This window comes from Denticeps clupeoides, chromosome 11 (assembly GCF_900700375.1).
Source record: "Denticeps clupeoides chromosome 11, fDenClu1.1, whole genome shotgun sequence".
Classification (NCBI taxonomy): Eukaryota; Metazoa; Chordata; class Actinopteri; order Clupeiformes; family Denticipitidae; genus Denticeps; species Denticeps clupeoides.
In genome coordinates this window covers 13298968-13319567 of record NC_041717.1, presented here as the reverse complement: position 1 = coordinate 13319567, position 20600 = coordinate 13298968, and the positions used below count along the sequence as shown (strand labels likewise).

General features: G+C 42.1%; 1 long non-coding RNA gene across 1 annotated transcript; it reads left to right on the top strand.

The window, feature by feature from the left end:
* The first annotated feature begins 777 nt into the window (after positions 1 to 777).
* Positions 778 to 18638, top strand: LOC114799885 (uncharacterized). The gene is made up of 3 exons (XR_003751285.1): positions 778 to 1306; positions 16857 to 17023; positions 17126 to 18638. It is a non-coding gene; the product is annotated as an uncharacterized LOC114799885 (long non-coding RNA).
* Positions 18639 to 20600: the final 1962 nt, after the last annotated feature.

Here is a 20600-nt window from a genome sequence, read left to right as displayed (position 1 = left end):
TTTGGTACCCAGCATTGTGCTCATAATCTGATGTGCATTCAGGTGCTTGAAAGCTCCCTGTTGAAGGTTTGCCCGGCTTTTCAGTTTGAAAATATGACATTTGAAATTCATATTGCCTCGCTCCCACCTCTGACATACAAGCATGGCAGTGAGTTGAAAGTGCTTTGCCGGCAGTAGAATCCATGGCATTGTGCTAAACTTCCTGTGACACGTTTCAAGCCAGAGTCAGGGTGGATTTAATGCTGCACTTCTTCTCAACACTTTTAATGCTGTTAGTATTATCCAGATGCATAACTTATTAATAGCCCATATCCAAATGGAGCTCATTTCACATTGGAATAAAATCACATTCAGTCTAATGCCATGCACTGGAAAACATTTCCCCAAGGGTGGCTTGAAATATTGCTCTTTCAAAATCTCATAAGTTACATGAGAAAAATACCATAACTGTAAATCTCGGCACACAGAGATGCATTCATTTTTTTTTTTTTTTTTTTATCACTGTAAGCCTTTGCCTATGACAAATTCCTTGTTCTTTACAGAGATGTATTAGCACCAGATTGTGCTTATCAGCATAACCCAGATACATGAGGTACAAGTACAAGGTGGGTCTTATTTAATTCCAAAGGCTCATCCAGCATTACAAAGGGATGCATCAGTCTTCACTTAACATGTAAACATATATTTACTTTGCACACACACACACATATATATGTAGCACCCTCTCAGGTGCACTGATATTATTTGTATTATTTTTGTTAATATCTGTACAGCAAGTGTGTTTTTGTTTCATTATATGCTCATATAATATGTTTATATCTTGTTTAAACTGTGTAATGGTATGCAGTTTATTTTGTGCTGTCCTATCATAGAGGGGGATGGAGAGCATGTGACAGGAAGAGTTGGGAGAGAAGCGACAGGAGACAGCGTTTTTTCTTAGTTTTAATTTAATTAGTGAAGTTACACGCTTTTGGTTAAAATAGCAAATGCATTCACATGCATTTATGTTGTACTAGTTTGGGAGTTAAATATTTTTCATGCATAAGGGTGCATAGTGCATGACGGAGGTTCGCTGACTTCCAGAAAAATAGCAATTGCTATAAAGGGTAGAAGTGCACAGACTTCGGTGGGAACTCTGCACGCGGCGGAGACCGGGAGACCAGCGCGACGCGGGACGGCCCGGTGCTGTGGAGGCGTTGGACCACGCGAGGAGCGTTCATTCTACGTTAGGAGCTGCACCGACGAAAGTTTTGTTCTGCAGACGGCAGAAGTGCAGCGGATCGTGGGGACAATACTGGAAGAAGTAGTGAGTAGACTCAACACACCAGTTTGAGCTCCATCAAGCGCGCCAACGATATTACAAGGTACCTAGACGGTGAACATTTAAAACCCGGGTATTTTATTTTATTTGTGTTATTGTTTAAATGTTTATGTGCTGTGGGTTTTCCCCTGTATAATTGTTGGGGGTGGAAATAAATGTTCAGTTGTAATATATAGTTCTATTGTACCTGTGTTGTCATGTGTTGTGGTTTTATGGGAATTATAAATTAGTGCAAGGGAGGTGAATCGCATACAGCTATAGCCATTCCAACAGGCTAGCCTGAGCTCTTCGACACACTGCGAGATCATAACCCTAGACAGAAATTAAATGTACTTGGTAACTTCCACTTAAACTCCTCCCTTGCATCATATATAGGTGAATCTGGTGGTGGGTTCTTTAAAATGTCATCATGGTAAAAACAAGTTTAGTGGGAGTGTTACATATATATATATATCTGTGCTGTTAGTTATAGTCATATCAGTGAGGTCATGACCTCAGTGAACCCTTCAGCATGTTTAGGAGGAATTTAAGATGACTGTGTTCCCAGACTTGTAGAGTCCTTCACAATGCTAGTGGCTTTCCTCATGCAGTGTGTGTTGTAAATATCTGTTACGAGACAATGATGATCGTCTCAGCTGTCCTCACTATCCACTGTAGGGTCTTGCGGTCCGATACGGTGCAGTTCCCAAACCAGACAGTAATGCAGCTGGTCAGAATGCTCTCAATAGTCCCTCTATAGAAGGTGGTGAGGATGGGTGGTGGAAGTTGAGACGCAGCTGGGCTTTCTTGGCTGCTTAGCTGGTGTTGATAAACACTGAGGAACTTTGTGATGATCTCCACACAAGATCTGTCGATGTTAAGTAAAGAGTGGTCTTTCTGTTCTCTTCTGAAGTCAACAATCATCTCTTTTGTTTTGTCCATGTACAGAAATAGATAGTTGACCTTACACCATTGCACTGTTGACTTTACACCGTTGTCAGTCATTGCACCTCTCTATAGGCTGGCTGATTGTTATTGCTGATAAGACCCACCACGGTCATGTCGCTGCACTGTCGTGGGTCAGCAGGGTGAACAGCATTGGACTGAGGAGCTCCAGTGCACAGTGTGGTGGTGCTGGAAATATTGTTCCCGATCCGGACAGGCTTGCAATGAATTGTCCGTTTAGTGGGTCAAGTGTAGGCAAATTGCAGTGGGTCCAGGGTTAAGGGCAGTAGGGTCTTCATGTGTTTCATGACCTACCTCTCAAAGCATTTCCTCATGATGGGACATGACACTGAAGATTTCTTAGGCACAGGCACGATGGTGGTGATCTTGGGACACGTTGGCACAATCGGGGTGCTCACCATCTTCCAGGATGTTGTCAGCCTTTTGTGAGTTCACAACACAGCACCTGATTACCGGAAGGAGGGTTGGGTTTGCTCGCAGTCACGATGTTCTGTGTGTCAACTCCTGCATAGAAGTCATTCATTGCATCTAGTAGGGAGGGGTCCCTGTCACAGGCTACTCCTGTAGTTTGTGACGGCCTGGATGCCCTGCCACATGCGGCGTGTGTCACCGCTGTCCTTAAAGTGGCTGTGGATTTTCTGTCCTTTGCTGCTCTAATAGCTTGAGACAGTTTGGCCCTCGCTGTCCTTAGGGCCACCTCCTTACCCTTTCTGAACACGGAGTCTCTGGCTTTGTGCAGTTCACGTACCTCTGCAGTCATCCACAGCTTGTTGTTTTGTCTTGTGGTGATGGACTTGAAGTCATTTGCTGATGTAGATATTCACCGATGTTGTGTACCCCTCCAAGTTGATGGTGTTGTCCCCGTTGGTTGCATCCTCACTAAAAATGTGCCAGTCAGTGCACTCAAAGCATTTACATTTACATTTAAGGCATTTGGCAGACTCTCTTATCCAGAGCGACTTACAACGTGCTTTCAAGTTACCATCGATTGAAAGTGATCAGTTCCAGTTCACTAGGACCCCCAACTATGAATACAATCTTTTTATTCACTCTGTTGTAGATTCTGTACACAAGTTCGACAATAAGAAAATTACAAGTTAATCTAAATAGTCTCTAAAGAGGAAGGTCTTGAGCTGCCGTTTGAAAATACTCAGTGACTGAGATGTTCTGACCTCGAGGGGAAGGTCATTCCACCACCGAGGGGACAAGATGGAGAGAGTCTAGATGAGGAACTTTGTGCTCTTGCAGTCTTGAAGAGCAGAAATGGCTCCTGTTGGCCAGGTTCTCAAGTGCGTCAGAACAAAATTTGAGTTTTTCCCTCTTGTCGCATGGTGATGGAATTTAGGGAGAACTGACTTGAACTGTATGGTTGAAATCTCTGGTGACAACAGTCTGTCAGGGTGTACATTCTGGAGATCGCTAATAGCTACGTACAGCACACAGAGCACCTCCTTCCCATTAGCGCTTGGTTATGACGAACACCAAGGTGAATTCCAGTAATAGATAAAAAGGTCTCCCTCTCACAGTCACAAACTCCACCAGCAATGTGCAACGAGTTAGAGACTAGCACAGAGTTCTCACAAGTCGCCGCCATGGGTCTTACCACTCAGCGCTGCATTCTTGTCGGCACGAAACTTGGTGAGCTCATCCAGCTGAATGGCAGCGTCCAAAATTCTGTCGCTGAGACATGTTTCTGTAAAAACAAAGATGCAGCGGTCCGCTGAAGAGTCCAGTTTATCGTCCAGCGAACAGACGATGGAGAGTAAGTCGGTTAGTTCTTAGCCTAGCACGGACCATCCCTCCCCATCCGTTTTTCTGCGCTTCCAGATTGTCGTGCACTGCTTGCGTTGCCATTTCCCCCGGGCACCATCATCAGGGGGTTCCTGCTCCCCACAGCAGTCCAAGAGCGTCCGAAGGTCATCATGTTGGTTTGCTGCAGATGGTTTGATTGTTTTCTCCAATGTCCATGTGTCTTTATGGCACGCCGAAAGACAAAAAAAGTCCGCAAAAGCACCATTTTGTGTCCGGAGAGGCCAAGATCTTTTTGCTGAGGACAGCTTGTTTATAGGTCGCAGACAGTTGTTCTTAATTGGGAAAAATGTCGTGAGTGAGCCATTGTGTCCAGGCTGTCTGTATAACACATCATCACCTTTTAGTACAGCAGCAGCTCACAGTGACATTGCACGAAAGCCAAAAAGCATGATTCCCTGATGGAAAATGACACACTGAAGGCTCTTTCCTCTCAAAATCCTGTCTTGGAAGGTACAGTAATCCCAGTAACAAGCACAGTGAGGCCTTTAAAAAAAAGAAAAGAAGAAAATGTCTGCAACTAGTTCTCTGCAAAATAACTTCTAAAGGAGATCTGCTGGAACATCAAAAGGAACCTGATTGGATAAAAAATCCACAGTTCCAGGGAGGATTTTAATATATGCCACCCCATCCCACACTTTTACTCACCCTCCCCATCTTAAATAAGCAGCCACACCGAGAGCTGGCAGCTAGCGCGCCTGTGAAACGAGTGGAGATAATGAAATGAAAACAATGGCGTGTAAATTTGCCCCTATTGATGCCGATCCAGCTGATAAATCCCTCCCTATGGGCAGCGGCATCCTGCAGTGTGGGGCCCGGGCCCTGACTACTCCGGAGGATATGGAGTTATCGGTTTAAAACAGTAAATTCTCTCTGAAGCGTCGACAGTGGTGGTGAGATATCAATACTGCTGCTTACAGTGACACAGCGGTGCCAAAGGAACATTAACGACAGCCCCCCTCCCTGAAAAGCCAATTCTACCAGCACCAAACGCCATGAATGCTGCTGATGATGCAAGTCGGTGTGCATTTTTAATGAACCATGCCACAATAACATTTAATTTTTTTAAATATATTTTATTATTATATTTGCTAGTGCTAATGTCCTTTCTTTAAAAACACAATTAAGATAGTGATACTACCAGAGACAGTTAATGGACCATAAATATAGTTCTTGTCATTTTAGCATTTTGTGCGGAAAAAAAAGGATGTATAAAAAAAAAGATCTAAAAAAAAGATCTATTGGCTTAAAATGTCATTTGTTAACAAATTAAACTTCATTCATTAGATATGTTTTCTCTCTTGTACCTCTGGAATACAGCAGCTGAATGTTACTTGACAACCTATCTCCAATGTCTCAGAGATGCTATCTGGTTGAGTTAACAACGTTACAGCTGTTGCTTAATGGATCCAAATACACATTTTTAATGCAGAGGAACAGTTAAACATTTCATTTTGCATTCCTTCGGTTATATCATCATTTAGTCTGGCTTGGTGGCTGCCTGTGAAGTGGCATCAACACTGCAACTTTGTCCTTCGCAGCCATGTCCCTCTGAGCCTGCGTATGAGTAACACTTATGTTGATGAAACACTTGTCAGCGAGGTTGGTCTGACACCCTCATGTGGCTTTGGGTCCAATTAATGCTGGGCCACGTTTTTCTTTGTACCATTATCTTTAGATTCTGCTCACTGCTGATACCCTACTCAGCTAGATTCACTTGTGGATTTGGAGTCTTGGCATGTTTTGACTGTGTTATGACCCTTTGACCTGAATTTTATTGGCACTAAGCCCAATGCAAGTTACATGAACACTTTGGATCAATATCTGCGAAATCAATTTCGTATGTACCTACCTGTTCTTCTAGAGAGGAAGAGAAGGTAATGAGATGACGGTATTGCACAGATGTTGTCACAGACATTTAATTTTAGACATATGTAGGATCACGTCTCCAGAGAAAGATATGCAGTTTGAATTTATTTTTTATAAAGACATTTGATACATATCGATATTTTAATAACATTTCTTCATTTACTTTCGTAAAGGCATTTGATAACTACCGTGAGTTCACACTAATAAGATATGCCATGAAGTCAATTCTTTCATTTATATACACTCACAGAGTGAGTCACACCAGACTGGGCTAAAGATGAAATGGATCTCTGTTTGTAGTTGTACGAGAATTAATGTTCTCTTTCAGAAAGGACAGGCATACACACACACACAATCATGAAATGTGGAGCCATTCTTGGAAATATACAAGACAAACACATTTCTAAATAAAGTTAAGCATTAACTTTACATTATCTTAATAAGTTGTAAGGGGAGTGAAATTAATGTCCTTACGGCTTTAAAAATGAAAGGCGTGAGACAAACATCCAAAACTATCCAAAAATTTCTAAAGAAATTGAGAATATGTGATAAACTGTTATCATCCACAGCTGTCTGTCTGAATGCCATGCTGCCATTTGCTACATTACTCCGCTAACCTGTGCCATATGATAGTAAGTAGAATAGCCTATATATACTTGATTTCATTTATTTTATCAGTGTGCTAATTTGTAAATTAAAACTAATTACATAATTTATGTTTGTAATGTTAAGGACTTGTTGCACATTTTCACAGTTTTGGATAGTTTGTTTCATTATTATTGATATTTTCTCTTTTTTTATTGTAATGATTGAGTTGGTCCATAATTTGGCATTTTTGTGGCCAGCTCTCACTTTTGTGGCCAGGTCTCATGACATAAAAAAATGGACTTTGTGAGATCATTTAACATTAATACGAGTTCCCCTTGCCTGTCTATGGTCTTGCAGTGGCTAGAAATGGTGATAGGTGTCAAGAATGCTTGAATGGTTATTCTGCTACACCTTTCAGAGACCGGCAGCTCAGACAGTCGGCTCTGGAATGTTTCCCCTTATGTCATCACTGATCATCATGGCTTCCAAATTAGCAAAGCATTGCAGTTGCTCGGTGATTGTATGTAAAAATGAGCATTGATATATTTTTTAGTTTGGTCATTCGAGCCTCTGAAGAACCATTGAGTTAATTTTATTTATTTATTTATTTATTTATTTATTTATTTTAGATGCCGACATGAGTTCCTGTCTGTTCCAAACATTGTGGTTGCTGATGACATCATAGGGTGGTAGTAGCCTAGTGGGTAACACACTCGCCTATGAACCAGAAGACCCGGGTTCGAATCCCACTTACTACCATTGTGTCCCTGAGCAAGACACTTAACCCTAAGTTGCTCCAGGGGGACTGTCCCTGTAACTACTGATTGTAAGTCGCTCTGGATAAGGGCGTCTGATAAATGCTGTAAATGTAAATGTAATATGATGTCATCCCTGTCCGCCATTGTGCCACTGAGGTGCCACTGAGCAAAGTACCGTCCCCACACACTGCTCTCCGGGCGCCTGTCATGGCTGCTCACCAAGGGTGATGGTTAAATACAGAGGACACATTTTGTTGTGTCATCGTGTGCTGTGCTGCAGTGCATCACAATTAAAAAATCACTTCACTTTCACTTCACTCTAGCTTTCACTTGTTTGCCCCCTAACGTCTATAGGCCTTTCTCTTCCTCACTCCAACACACCTCATTATCATTTAAAGCTACAGACACCGAAAAGATGTATATTAAGTAGAGTACTTAATTAAATTTTTTCAGTACTTTTGGTTATTATACTCACGTTATTATACCACACGAACAGTGTCAAACTGTGGTCTTCACCATGGTTTCCATCATGACAAGTGGAAAAGTGTCACATGACACAGCAGACTTTCTACAAATTCTTTGATCTGTCAAAAAGCATATCTGTTCTAAAGCACTGGTGGAGGGTGGAGAATATAAAGAGGCAAGCCGGTCTTCTCTTATGCAATGCCTTGTAAGGATTATTCTTTCTTATCCATGGGGCAGTGGTGGCGCAGCGGTTAAGGAAGCGGCCCAGTAATCAGAAGGTTGACTGTTCGAATTCCGATCCCCACACACTGCTCCCCGGGCGCCTGTCATGGCAGAGGACAAATTTCACTGTGTGCACCGTGTGCTGTGCTGCTGTGTATCACAAGTGACAATCACTTCACTTGACTTTTTCCGACATCATGGGCAACTCTATGGGCAGCTAAACAAACTCTGTTTTCAAATCTAACCGCTGTTTATGACATTTGTCCAACATTTCCTAGAACTTTTCAGGAAAAAGAAGGTCAACAATGTAAGTGTATGCATATGCATATTTAACCCTAAATTTGCTCCAGGGGGGACTGTCCCTGTAACTACTGATTGTAAGTCGCTCTGGATAAGGGCGTCTGATAAATGCTTTAAATGTAAATGTATCTGTAAGTCTATGCATATGCGTTGTAAGTCAATGGAAGACATAAAATTAAAGAAATTCCTGGAAAGGAAAACATTCATGTCACTACTCTCAACCTTTTCACTTTATGCTTCTACATTTACTAAAATTGATTTCTTTTAAAGCTGCTGAACTTCATCTGAGTGCAATATTGCTTGTGGCTGCCACAATAATTCCCAGCCCCCGAAGATCATCACTTGCAACTATATGTCAGTGTATTTGCCAAAATATTTCTCACTACACTTTTTAAGTTCTTTATTTAAAAAATATATGGAACTGAAATATAGGTTTGCTATATATAATCTATATCATACATATGAGTAGGTTTTCTATTTCATATTTAAAGCATGTATGAATTCAGGTGTGTTATTTCTCCACAAATCGCTAAGAATTTACTGCTGAGAATTTACATTTTGCACACACCCTATAAAATCCTCTCATGGATCCGAGCAGCAACTAATGTGGTAATTACACAGATTCTTCCTGCATTGAAGGGGAACGGTCACTCTTCCTAAGAGCCAAAAGTGCTCCAAAATGGCTAAAATAATGCAAGACATGGTAGAATAATTCTAGAATAATTCACAATTTGGTTCATCTATGTTATATAACAAAACAACAAACATTATATTTCCCACTGTTATCCTGCAGCTAAAATAAGTGCATTGTGTATGTTCACTAGATTCACTGGTTCCCTCTTTAGAATGCATTTCAATTAAAACACAGAAGATATTCTGTGCATGAATGAAGAGTTCTGTAACCTAGTGCTGGAACAAATGAATCCCAACCTCAGAAAGCGCAGCTCTACAATATGGTTCCACAATAACTGTATGATTTTACAGTAAAATGAAGCCTGAAGTCTGACCTTGTGGTGGCTGTTATTATATTATCTTTATTTCATTTATCAGTTCTAATAATTCATGTATTGAAAGTAGTTTGGAAGTAGTCAATGTTTAATACTGCTATATAATGTGAATTAATATTTTCTCAAATATTCATTCATAAGTGACATCAACAACTAATCCAATTAGTTACTTTTTTAAGTTAACTTGTAATTCTAACAAATTACATTTCCAAAGCAAACTTCCCAACACTGGTTCCTGGATTTGTTCTAATTACCCCCACAATGGGCATACGTATAAGAGGCTCTGATAAAAGCATACTTCAGAAGCTGTTGGAAGCTCCAGGCAGTCATATGGTGTCATTGACTGTTGATAGACCTGATCAATATCTAGTCCATCTAGTTCCAGATCAGACCACTAACCACCTTGTAACTTTGATGGTGAGTTTGGGAAAATTTTTCCATGATGTATATTTAAAAATGTAAAAAAATATTAAAATTACATTTGTGTTCAAGCACACTGTTTAGTTTTATAGACCATTGTTCTGTGGGTATTAAAGAAAAACATTGTGTATTGTTAATGCAGTTATAACTCTTTGTTATATTGCAGCCATTTGCTAAAATCAGTTAATTTAATTTTTTCCTCATTAATGTACACACATTGACCATATTGACACCCCATAAACACAGAATTGTGGAGTTTTTTTGCAGATTTATTAATAAAGCAAAACTGAAATAACACATGGTCCTAAGTATTCAGGCACTTTAAGAACAGTCACAAAGTTGTTCATTATTTTAGCTGTGTGCTTAGGCTCATTGTCTTGTTGGAAGGTAAACCTTCAGCCCAGTCTGAGGTCCTGAGCACTCTGGAGAAGGATTTTGTCCAGGATATTGGACTGTATTGGACAGGTGATGAGCAATGCCTGTTTTTCTTCACTCATACCACTTAGAATTAAGGCAACAAAGTTCTGTTTTGGTTTCATCAGACCAGAGAATCGTATTTCTCACCATCTTGGAGTCCTTCAGGTTTTTTATAGCAAACTCCATGCAGGCTTTCATGTGTCTTGCAATGAGCAGAGCCTTCTTGTCAGCCATAAAGCCCCAACTGGTGAAGACTGCAGTGATTGTTGACTTTCTACAACTTTCTTTCATCTCCCGACTGCATCTCTAGATTCTTCTAGGTTCTCTAGGTTCTTCTTTACATCTCTCACCAAGGCTCTTCTCCTTCGATAGCTCAGTTGGGCCAAGCGGGATGACTTCTGGTCATCCCAAACATCTTCCATTAAAGGATTATGGAGGCCACTGTGCTCTTTGGAACTTTAAGAGCAGCAGAAAGTTTTTGTAATCATGGCCAGATCTGTGCCTTGCCACAGTTCTGTCTCTGGTTTCTTCAGGCAGTTCTTTTGACCTCATGATTTTCATTTGCTCTGAAATCCATTGTGAGCTATAAGGTGATATTTCAATTTTTCTATGTTAATACATTTTCAAAATTGTCAACAATTCTGTGTTTCTTTTTTTTTTTTTTAATATTGGGTGCTGTGTGTACATTATTGAAAAAATGAACTTAAATGATTTCAGTAATTGACTGAAATATAACAAAGAGTGAAAAATTTAATAGAATGTGAATACTTTTTTGCCAACTGTATGTAAATTGATACACTAATAGGGAAACTTCAGAGCGGTGATACATTCAAAGTGCTATACTGTAAGAAATCAACACTGTTGTGAAGTGGTTACTGATCAATGAGTTACAAACATGTAATAATTCAAATGAAATGGCACTTTATGAATAAATAAGAACTCAATGACAACAAAACGCTACCATTTTATAGATTATACTAACCACCCACTCAGCACTTCTAGCCACAAAACAGTACAGGAGATCCTTCCTACTTAAATTAGACTTTTTAACACTTCCCCCAACACATGTCCATATAGCAACCTGAAATATGCTACCAAGGGGATAAAAAGAACTTGTTTTGGATTATTCTTTCAAATATTTAATGTATCTGCATTAAATCATAATTGCAGACAATATTGCATATATTTTTTCATCAGTGCTGCTACAGTTCTACAGTTTCCAAAACCGAACACATTGCTCTTTCATGCTTGTAGTACCAAGTCAACAGCTATAGAATATATAATGGATTTGTTTATGTGATTTTCCCTGTGGCTGCACTTGGTTGCTGCTCCCCATAAAAAGAACGATAACCATTAATATAAATAATCTGCCCACACCTGTGAATACATTAGAAAACATTTAATTCTGCAGTTTTGTGAAATCATTCTGACAGGATCTAATCAATGAGGAGATCCTGAGAAAATAGTCTCTTATCTTCCAGTCACAAAGTCTGTTGCCTCAGAACACATTGATTTAAAAAATGAAAGCTGAAAAGAGTGAACAAGAAAAAAGTAAAGACTTTGAGTTCTGAAGTTTTATTGGCTGTCACATTTTTGTTCGTGGAGGTATTATTTCATTAGCATGTTTACTCATTTTGTCCATTTCAAATAAGGCCCATCCTGGCGCTGCCTGTCCCGGTGTGAGCACTTTGCTTTTGCAGCTCTTGCATTTTGATGGTTTTCCTCTAAACTTGAATAAATGAATGCCTATGCATCTCTGTTGCTGTTTCATCTCCAGCGAGGTCAAAGAGGACAGTGACACATGAATAGAGTTCTTTGAACTCTACAATAACTCTTTATGGGTACTAGTGTTGGGTGAGTTGATGTAAGTCTGTCAGGAAGGCCACTGTGAATTATTTATGGCCGTGTGCCACACCATCAATTTCCTATTGCCATTTTGTTTTGCTTTTACGTGAAATCTGATTTTATCCTAGATGTAATTCAAACTTCGCTCCACGCTGCAAGCAGGGGGATTACGTTGGCTTTGCTTGATGGTGGGGCTCACTTCTGGAATGTGAAAAGCCTTCAGAAAATAAAATCCACTCAGATTTTTATTTGCCAAACAGTCATGACTTAAAAGTTTTACTATGATTAATCATTTCAATTATTAGTGAAAATGTAACTGCATGTACCGCATGCTAGCGCAATGCAAACAAACATGCCAGTCCCTTCAAGACCTATGTGTGTATATGTGTGTGTAAGTGTTGGTCACTCTTCCTCTAAATAATGCAAACACATGTAAAACTCCCTGGAAAATGTCATCGATTTTCATCCATAAGTGAATGTCATCTGGCCATAGCAGTCTGTGTTGATGTTTATTATGTGTCTTGGGTTGTCACGGGTTGCCTCCATATGTATTTGCCTAAGTGGATTCTGAGTGGGGTTTCAAATAGGCCTGCCCACATGTCAAACTTAATGCCAGGCATCACAACAATTCCATCACAGAGGATGCTGTACGTTTTAAGTTAAAACCAACAAAACCCAGATTCAGCCCAAATTGGGTCCACATAGACTTGGTTGTGTTTTTTCTACATGGGATTTTTTTTTTTCGTACATAAACAAATTATTAGCACTTAAGTGCGAATGGTCATATTTAGATTAAAAAGAAAAAAACTCAAGGAATCATAAGCTCAATGCTTATTTATCAAAAGTATCAAGAATGACTATATAGGGCACCTTTTTAATTAATTTTATGTTTTATTAAGTATTGATGTCCTCTTGTAGGCCCCACATTGTCTGATGGTGCCCATAACTGTTAATAACAGGGTCGGAACTGGACAATACAAGGCACCTGCTAACTGCCTTTTCTGGGTGATACATGATGCATGTCATTGTTAATAATTCCACTGAGAAGGTGATTTGTTCAGCGGGTTCTGCAGAAAGAGTTCAGTGACCACTGCTGTATAAAATACAAATGCAACACAGAATTAAACATGACAGGGCTATATTAAAATACACATATCCTCATCTCTCTGAGTCATGACATGCTGAAAAACATATAACACAGCATGTAGCACTATACAGTACAGGCCAAAGGTTTGGACACACCTTCTCATTCAATGTGTTTTCTTTATTTTCATGACCATTTACGTTGGTACATTCTCACTGAAGGCATCAAAACTATGAATGAACACATGTTGAGTTATGTACTTTCCCAGAGGTGTTTAGCACTTGTTGGCCCCTTTACTTTCGCAGTCGAGCTCACCCCGAACCATCTCGATTGAGTTCCTGTCCGGTGACTGTGGAGGCCAGGTCTCCACTTTTAGTTAAGTACATAACTCCACATGTGTTCATTCAAAGTTTTCAGTGAGAATCTACCAATGTAAATGGTCATGAATGAGAAGGTGTGTCCTAACTTTTGGCCTGAACTGTACGAATAAGATAACTTTATAACTTTATCCACAACTTACAGGTTGAAATTAAAATAGTAGAAAATACAGGTTGTAATTAAAATAGTACTTTCTTCAATAATAACAGATTGCAGTAGGAGCATTTTCTTCCAACAGCAGAACTGCACAAAAGCATGTCCAACCAGAGCAATCATGGAACAGGCAGAGATATATTTTTAAAAGTTTCTGGACATCTTGCTCAGCAATTGTTTTCAAAGGTTTATCAGAAGAAGAAAAAAAGAAAAAGAGTGAAATGCTGTGTCTGTCAGCGATAAGAAATGCACTGACAAATAACTGGGCCGGCTGCCATTTGGAAGCAGCTTGGCTGACAGGGTGGAGATAAGGCCTGTTGTCTCTTCCACCGGTCCTGTGCATCAATGGGCAGGACAATGAATTGCACGGGTGAGAAACTCGGGCGGAGAACGGCACCCGGGTATCAATTTGCTTAAGTTGACCTACCCCACCTCACAGGTCAGAGTTTTTAAGGTAAGGGTCGTAAATCAAGTCGCGTTCTCGTGTTTCACCTATAAGTATCAGCAAACACACTTTTTAAACATAGAATTTTTCATAAATCAGCCAAACCCACCCCCCCCATTCCTTTCAACCTCAGGAATAATTCCGACTCATATTAATATCACAGGATATCTCAGATATCTATACAACCATGCCATACATATCAAGATATCTATGGCATGGTTGTCCTAATAAGCTTCACAAATATGATGCAACACTGAAGAATAATTTTGTAGTGGGTCAGACGAACATCCGGGATATTTCAAACTACCCACACCGACTTGGCCTCAGCAGGGTGTAACATGAACGATTGTCAAACTTCCCTCCGCATTGTGCTAAGATTAGAGTACGACGAGGTTCTACACACGGATTAGCCATGTGTACGGCATGAGGGATCAGTGTAATTAGCCCCTAATTTATTCCGCTGCTCTCGTGCAAGCAGGCCGTGCCTCACCGAGAAATTAGCGGGCGCCGGTGCACTATTACGAAACAATCTGCCAAAGAACCAGAAGCATGCGTGCGCTGCAGATATTAGCAGTGCTAATCCCTGATTATGCTAATGATAAATTGCCTTGTGTTTTCCACTATGTGTCGTGCTTTGCGGATTGTGATATTTGCATACATTTGCCCAAGTGAGTTTTGAGTGACGACGGCCTCACAGGCTTTCGCTGTCCTTCATAATTGCCAGTATGCAGGAAAAAGATTAAAAAAATCATAAAAACACCAACACTCCTATGCCAACAGTCATTCATCATCTGTCGTTATCGGGGGTATTTCATGACAAACTGACGGTGGATGAACCTTTTTTTAAACGTGACATAATGAGGCACAGCATTCAATTTTTGCTCAAATAAATACTGCCAGCCAGCGCGATTGAGAGTGAAACGGAGCGGAGACGTCAAAAGACAAATAGACTGGTCGGCACCGCGTTTCTGCATCTATTTATTTCCTGGCAATCACTTAGCAGTCTAATTCTTTATTAATTCATGTGTTCTTTTTTCAGTGCAGTATGAATAATGGCTATTATTATGGACACGCATAAATCTCGCGGCGCCCTTCCCCCGGCGTTGCAGCTGCAGAGCACTGGAGAGCTGCAGGTTGGCATCGCTCTCTGATGTGTGTGGGGTTTTTTGTTTTGTTTTTTTTTATGGATTTTGAGGTTCGTGAGATAAACACACACACACACACACACACACACATTCGGTTAGAGCATTCCACTTTCTATTCCTCAATGGAAATTCAGCTTGACTCTCCGGCCTGTCAATTAGTGCGTGTGTTCCCCTCACCGGGCATGCCTAGCCCGCGGAGCATGGCGCGCTCATTATGCAGTTTAGACTGCTAAAATAAAGCAGGCACTGAGGAGAACCGATGTGTGTGCCAGAGCATCTGCACTTTGCCGTGTGTCAGTGCAAGTAGGAGGCTGCACAGCCCTGGAAAGGGGGTTAGGGCCTCCGCGACAGCTCTTAGAGCCCCTGCTACAACCCCCCCCACCTACCAAGAGGACCAAGGAATACAGGAATCTGATGCCACTCGCTCTGCCGGCCCCTGCACACGTGGCTGCAGCTTTGGTGAGAGCCAGGTCCTGACCCCATAGGTGGAGCTTTAATGGCAGCAGGCTTGAACGTTATACAGTGATAGGTGCACAGCCACATCCCATGCCTCTTGGTTTCATACATACATGCATGAGGATCCAGGAATTTATATAAAAATGCACAAACATGCAGACACACGTCCTTTCAGGAATATAAAGAGAGGCACAGGAATGTACAGATAAACACACAAATGCATAAAAGCCTAGACTGTCAAATGTGCACACGTGTGCTCATGGGGAGCATACAGATATGTGCTGCCCAGGCACACATACAATTATGTTCACACATGCTATGCGCAGAGGTGTGACCACATTTATTCATTGCAACTCCATGGCAACTTCACTGTAATCAAGTGAGACGAATGGGAGTCAAACCTCCAGCCTTATTTATTGGTTTACGTATGTAATGAGAAATCGCCATCATGACACTGAATCCATATTAAGAATGAGAAAGGGCTGCATGCCTGGGGACTGTGGGAGGAAACCAGAAGACCCAGAGGAAATCCATGTGCAAATTTGACTTAAGGAGCATCCAGGAATTAAACCCAGGTATTCCATGTTACAAGACAGCATTGCTATCCACAATGCATCCTTAAGGGTAATAAATCCACCAAACAAAGAGTCTCAAAATAAATCCCATGTGGCATATTTAAGATTCAAGGAACACTTATTGACATTTGTACCACATTGAGGGTTGTTGACAGCAAGCCTGAACACATATAGTGAGGCAGCAGAGGAAATAAAAGCAACAGTAGGGTGCTTATAGTATATAAACCTGCCTTAAATCACAATGGGTGCTAAAGGACAAATGTTGTCATTGAGTTTAAAGTGGCAGTAATGAACTAATAGGGAGGAAAACTGATTGAACGTGACAGTATGGTTTTAACAGGGAGGTAAAAACATCTTAAAGGGACCTAAGGGAAATAGGGGCGAGGTAAACGTTCGATTGAAAAAAGAAAGATTTAAAATTGTTTAAGCCACAGTAGGGTAAGGTAATAAATAAGGATGTAAATGAGATTACCAAAGGCAACAAGCAACAGTAAACCCCTCATGTTTCCCTTTCATCTTGACACCCGAAATGTCAGTTTGGCAAAACGCTCCAGGCATTCACCAACTGCATATCAACAAATGTACAAAAAGTATCAAAAATATATATCTGATTTTGTGTGTTTGTGTGTGTGTGCCCTGCCTTTTTTTTTACAGAGAACCTCTCTTCATCCAGTGCACACTTGGTCTGAGGTCTGAGATGACCTGCAGGATCAGGGGTCTGGAGCGCAGTCTGCCATGTCTGTACTCTGGCCATGCCCCAGCTGACACCACTCATGCCCCCTTCCCCTAAAACTGTGGCCGGAGCCAGCTGAGCAGAATAAGTAAGTGTCTCATGGTTCTTTCCCCCTGTCCCTTTTATTTAACCCACCATCTCTCTCCCTCCTTCCTGACAAGCTTAGTGTCTGGCTCCCTCTTATCTTCAGTCTCCATGTAGTGACGCCAACCATGACAAAACACTGGGACTTAAATTTCTCCTGGCTGGCTGCTGTGCTCGCTCGCCCCATCCAGATCCTCCACCGGCCCACTCCACTACTCCTCCTCCCCTCCACCATCCTCCACAACCAACAGACTAGAGCCGTCTCCCTCCAGGTGCCAGGCTGGCCAGGAACATGGAACTGACGTCGAAGGGCAGCTTTAGCTCTCCTTGAGTGGGATTCAGTTCTGCTCCTCCTCCTCCCTCATTGAGTTCAATTCTTGCTAAAGGCTGGGTGCGTAGCTTCTTTTCAACAGATCGTGTGACAAATTAAAGGGAAAAGCGGAGTAAATGAGTGCTGGCATGGTTTGGTGCTAAGTACAGCTATTTGATATAAGTATTTACATAATCGATAAAACATGTAGTTGGTAGTTGAACATAACTTGACGAAGAGAAACTGCCCTTCTTGTTGTAGTGTAATTAATTCTGTCACCCAGAACATTTAAACCCAAGCCCATCAACTGGTCACATGGGCAAACATATCCAAATATGCAGTAGAAGCAATGACCTTCAGCCCAACTCAGCCCATGTTGACACTTATAACCTCATCCATACTACACAATACTGAGCCACATTTCAAGGTCACACAGCAAAATCCCCAAACAGATTCAAATTGGCAGTTCATTGCCAATCGGCAAATGCTATCGACATGTTAATGTGGTCAACGACGATTGCAGATTCCATGGAAATATCTAGCAAACAAGCTTCAGATAACAAGAATGCAGGACATGCCAATTATTACTCCATAATTTCTTTTTGTCAGACTGATCATTGCACAAATAACTCTCACACTTTTAAAACTCTTGTTTCATGAGAGGGTCACTTCTGTAAAAAACAATATTGTGTCATGGTTTTCTGTCCTTCCCTGGGGCAATCAGTCAGGTAGTATGATCCCTTAGTCTGAATACCATGCAGTGTAAACTGTGCAGTGAACTAATGATTTTGACGTATTATACAACCCTAGAGCGACTTACAATCTGCAATGAGGGAAAGTGAAACTGTTTTAGTGACTCGCCTAATCACTTTATGTTGTCTAATTAGTCCCCCATGAACAACCTATGATGTACACTGGAAAAATGCATCCTATACATTCAGATCCACCACAATGCTGCAAGGCAAGCCTTTGTGTTCATAGTGCATGCACTGAGACACAAAAGTAAATTTTATTTATGGCATTCCCTCGTTTTCCTGGTCTGTAGGTGGAAGCTAATGGACCTCCTATGTCTAAACTAATTAAAGGTAAGCCCTTGAAATCTGCGGGCATGTCAGCCACATCTGCACTGGGGAGATTCACAACAAGGCACTTTGTTGGCAACACTTTGTAGTCTGAGACCCGGCGAAACCTTTTCAAGGCTGTCAGAATGGAGATATAATTATGACTCCCACGCGGTGACATTGTTGCCACCTCCCTTTTTCTAATACACCAAAACACTGAGAACCACGCGTGTAAATAATAAACAATACCAGCTTCAATAAAGTCTTGCTGTGCTCCACCTGGAAGCCATAAATAATTCAATCTCCTTGGCTTATCTGAGTCTTTACTGCCATCTAGGGATGGAGAGAGTGAACTGCAGACACTCCTGGGGGGAGGCTGGTGGTCGCCAAGCTTGACTGGGCCATGAAGGAGTCCAGGGGAATGCGCTGGCCCAATGGGCTGCGCTCGCGGCTCGCGGGGCTTCGCGGCCCCCGGTGGCAGGAGAGGCGTGCGGGGGCTCTCACCGGCCCCTGAGGCTGGCAGCTGCCGAGGCTCCAGATGGTCCCCAGAATAATGAGTAGACAGGTCGGCCTTCCAGCCCGCCACCCCTGACGACGCGTGAAGCCATGTGTGGAGTTTTATCAGCTTGTCTACACCAGCAAAGTGATTATCCCTCGGCGCATTGGACGGCGCTGCGGATTGATTTTCTTTTTTTTTTTCTCACCCTACAACTTACAGGCTGTTCTCCACCCCTCCTCCACCAGTGCATCAGCGCTTCCTGTTTACTTTCAAGCACTGTAGGCCCGTCAGTACCTTTTTCCACTGCAGTTTTTTTTTATTCGGTTCCAGAGCAGAACTTCGGGAGCCCCTTGGCCCCGGCTGTCTTGTTCGAGCCGACGGGGCAGTGGTGGCCTGGTGGGTAAGGAAGAAGAAAGACAGAAAGAAGAAAGTGAAGTGATTCCTGTTTAATGGGAAGGTTGCTGAATCCCGAAACGCCACTGAGCAAAGCACCGTCCCCACACACTGCTCCCTGGGCGCCTGTCATGGCTGCCCACTGCTCACCAAGAGTGATGGTTAAATACAGAGGACACATTTTGTTGTGTGCACCGCGTGCTGTGCTGCAGGCTTTCACAATGCCAATCACTTCATTTTCATCTTCACAAGACTTTCCCCATGTTTTTTCGAGGACTTTTTCGAAACTGGCGTTTCCACTGTATCTCGCGTTCTCTGTTTACAGTACTTTGGGAAACGTTTGGCGGCAAAATCGCCGCACATTCCTCTCAGCATTCGCCAGGAGAGTGTCACTTGTCGCTCAGTGTCGTGTATTTCGCCTTTCCTTTTATCTGCGAGGTGCATCTGAGAATGCAGTTTCTCACAATGCAACCTGTTAGAAGCCCAGCTGTGGGAGTTTTGGGCGGATTTGAGCCAAACAAGCTAACGCAAGATTAATTGCTCAAGCAAGATTATTCATGGGTGTGCCTTGTTTACACTTTCATTTGACAAGCACAAAGCCAAGGTGGGCTTTGTTCAGCTGCGACTGGTTATATTTTTCAGGTCTGTGTGACTTTCATGCGTGATAGCGCGTTAGCCGTTAGCCTCCCCGCCGACTGCATTGATCATTGTTTAGAGATAATTGATTTAGCTCTCTCCACCAGGCGCCTGAAGCATTAATGCTAAATGGCGGGGGGAGCCGGGACCTGAAACGGTGGCGAGATTAGGCACAGCTTGCATCCGCGGGCTTCCGTCACCAACATCTAAAGTCTCCCGGCGATAAAAGAAAAGAAAAAAAACTAAAAACAGGCTGTAAATGGGGGAGATCCTGCGGTTGTTAGCGTGAGCGCCGGGCTCAGTTATGAAATGTGACACGGCAATTTAATTACATCTCCAGCAAGGCTGCCGCATAATCTTGCCTTAAATTAAAAAAATTAGAATGTGGGTCTGGGGGTGTGTGTGTGTGTGTGTGTGTGTGTGTGTGGGCAGCAGGGGGGGGGGTGTCTGTGTCTCTTTCTTTCCGGCTTCTACATCTCTCCCTCCCTCCTTCTCCCTGCTTTCACTTTGTATTCCACAAACATGGACAGGCACATGCTGTGTGGTGGGATCCATCAACGCCGGGCGGCTCGCTGCTGCAGCGGTCGGGGCTGACAGTCGAAGCGACCGTGGCGCAGCCGGCTGGAAAGCAAACCCCCCGTCCGCTTTAATGACCTCAACAACAGAGGCTGGATTTACATGG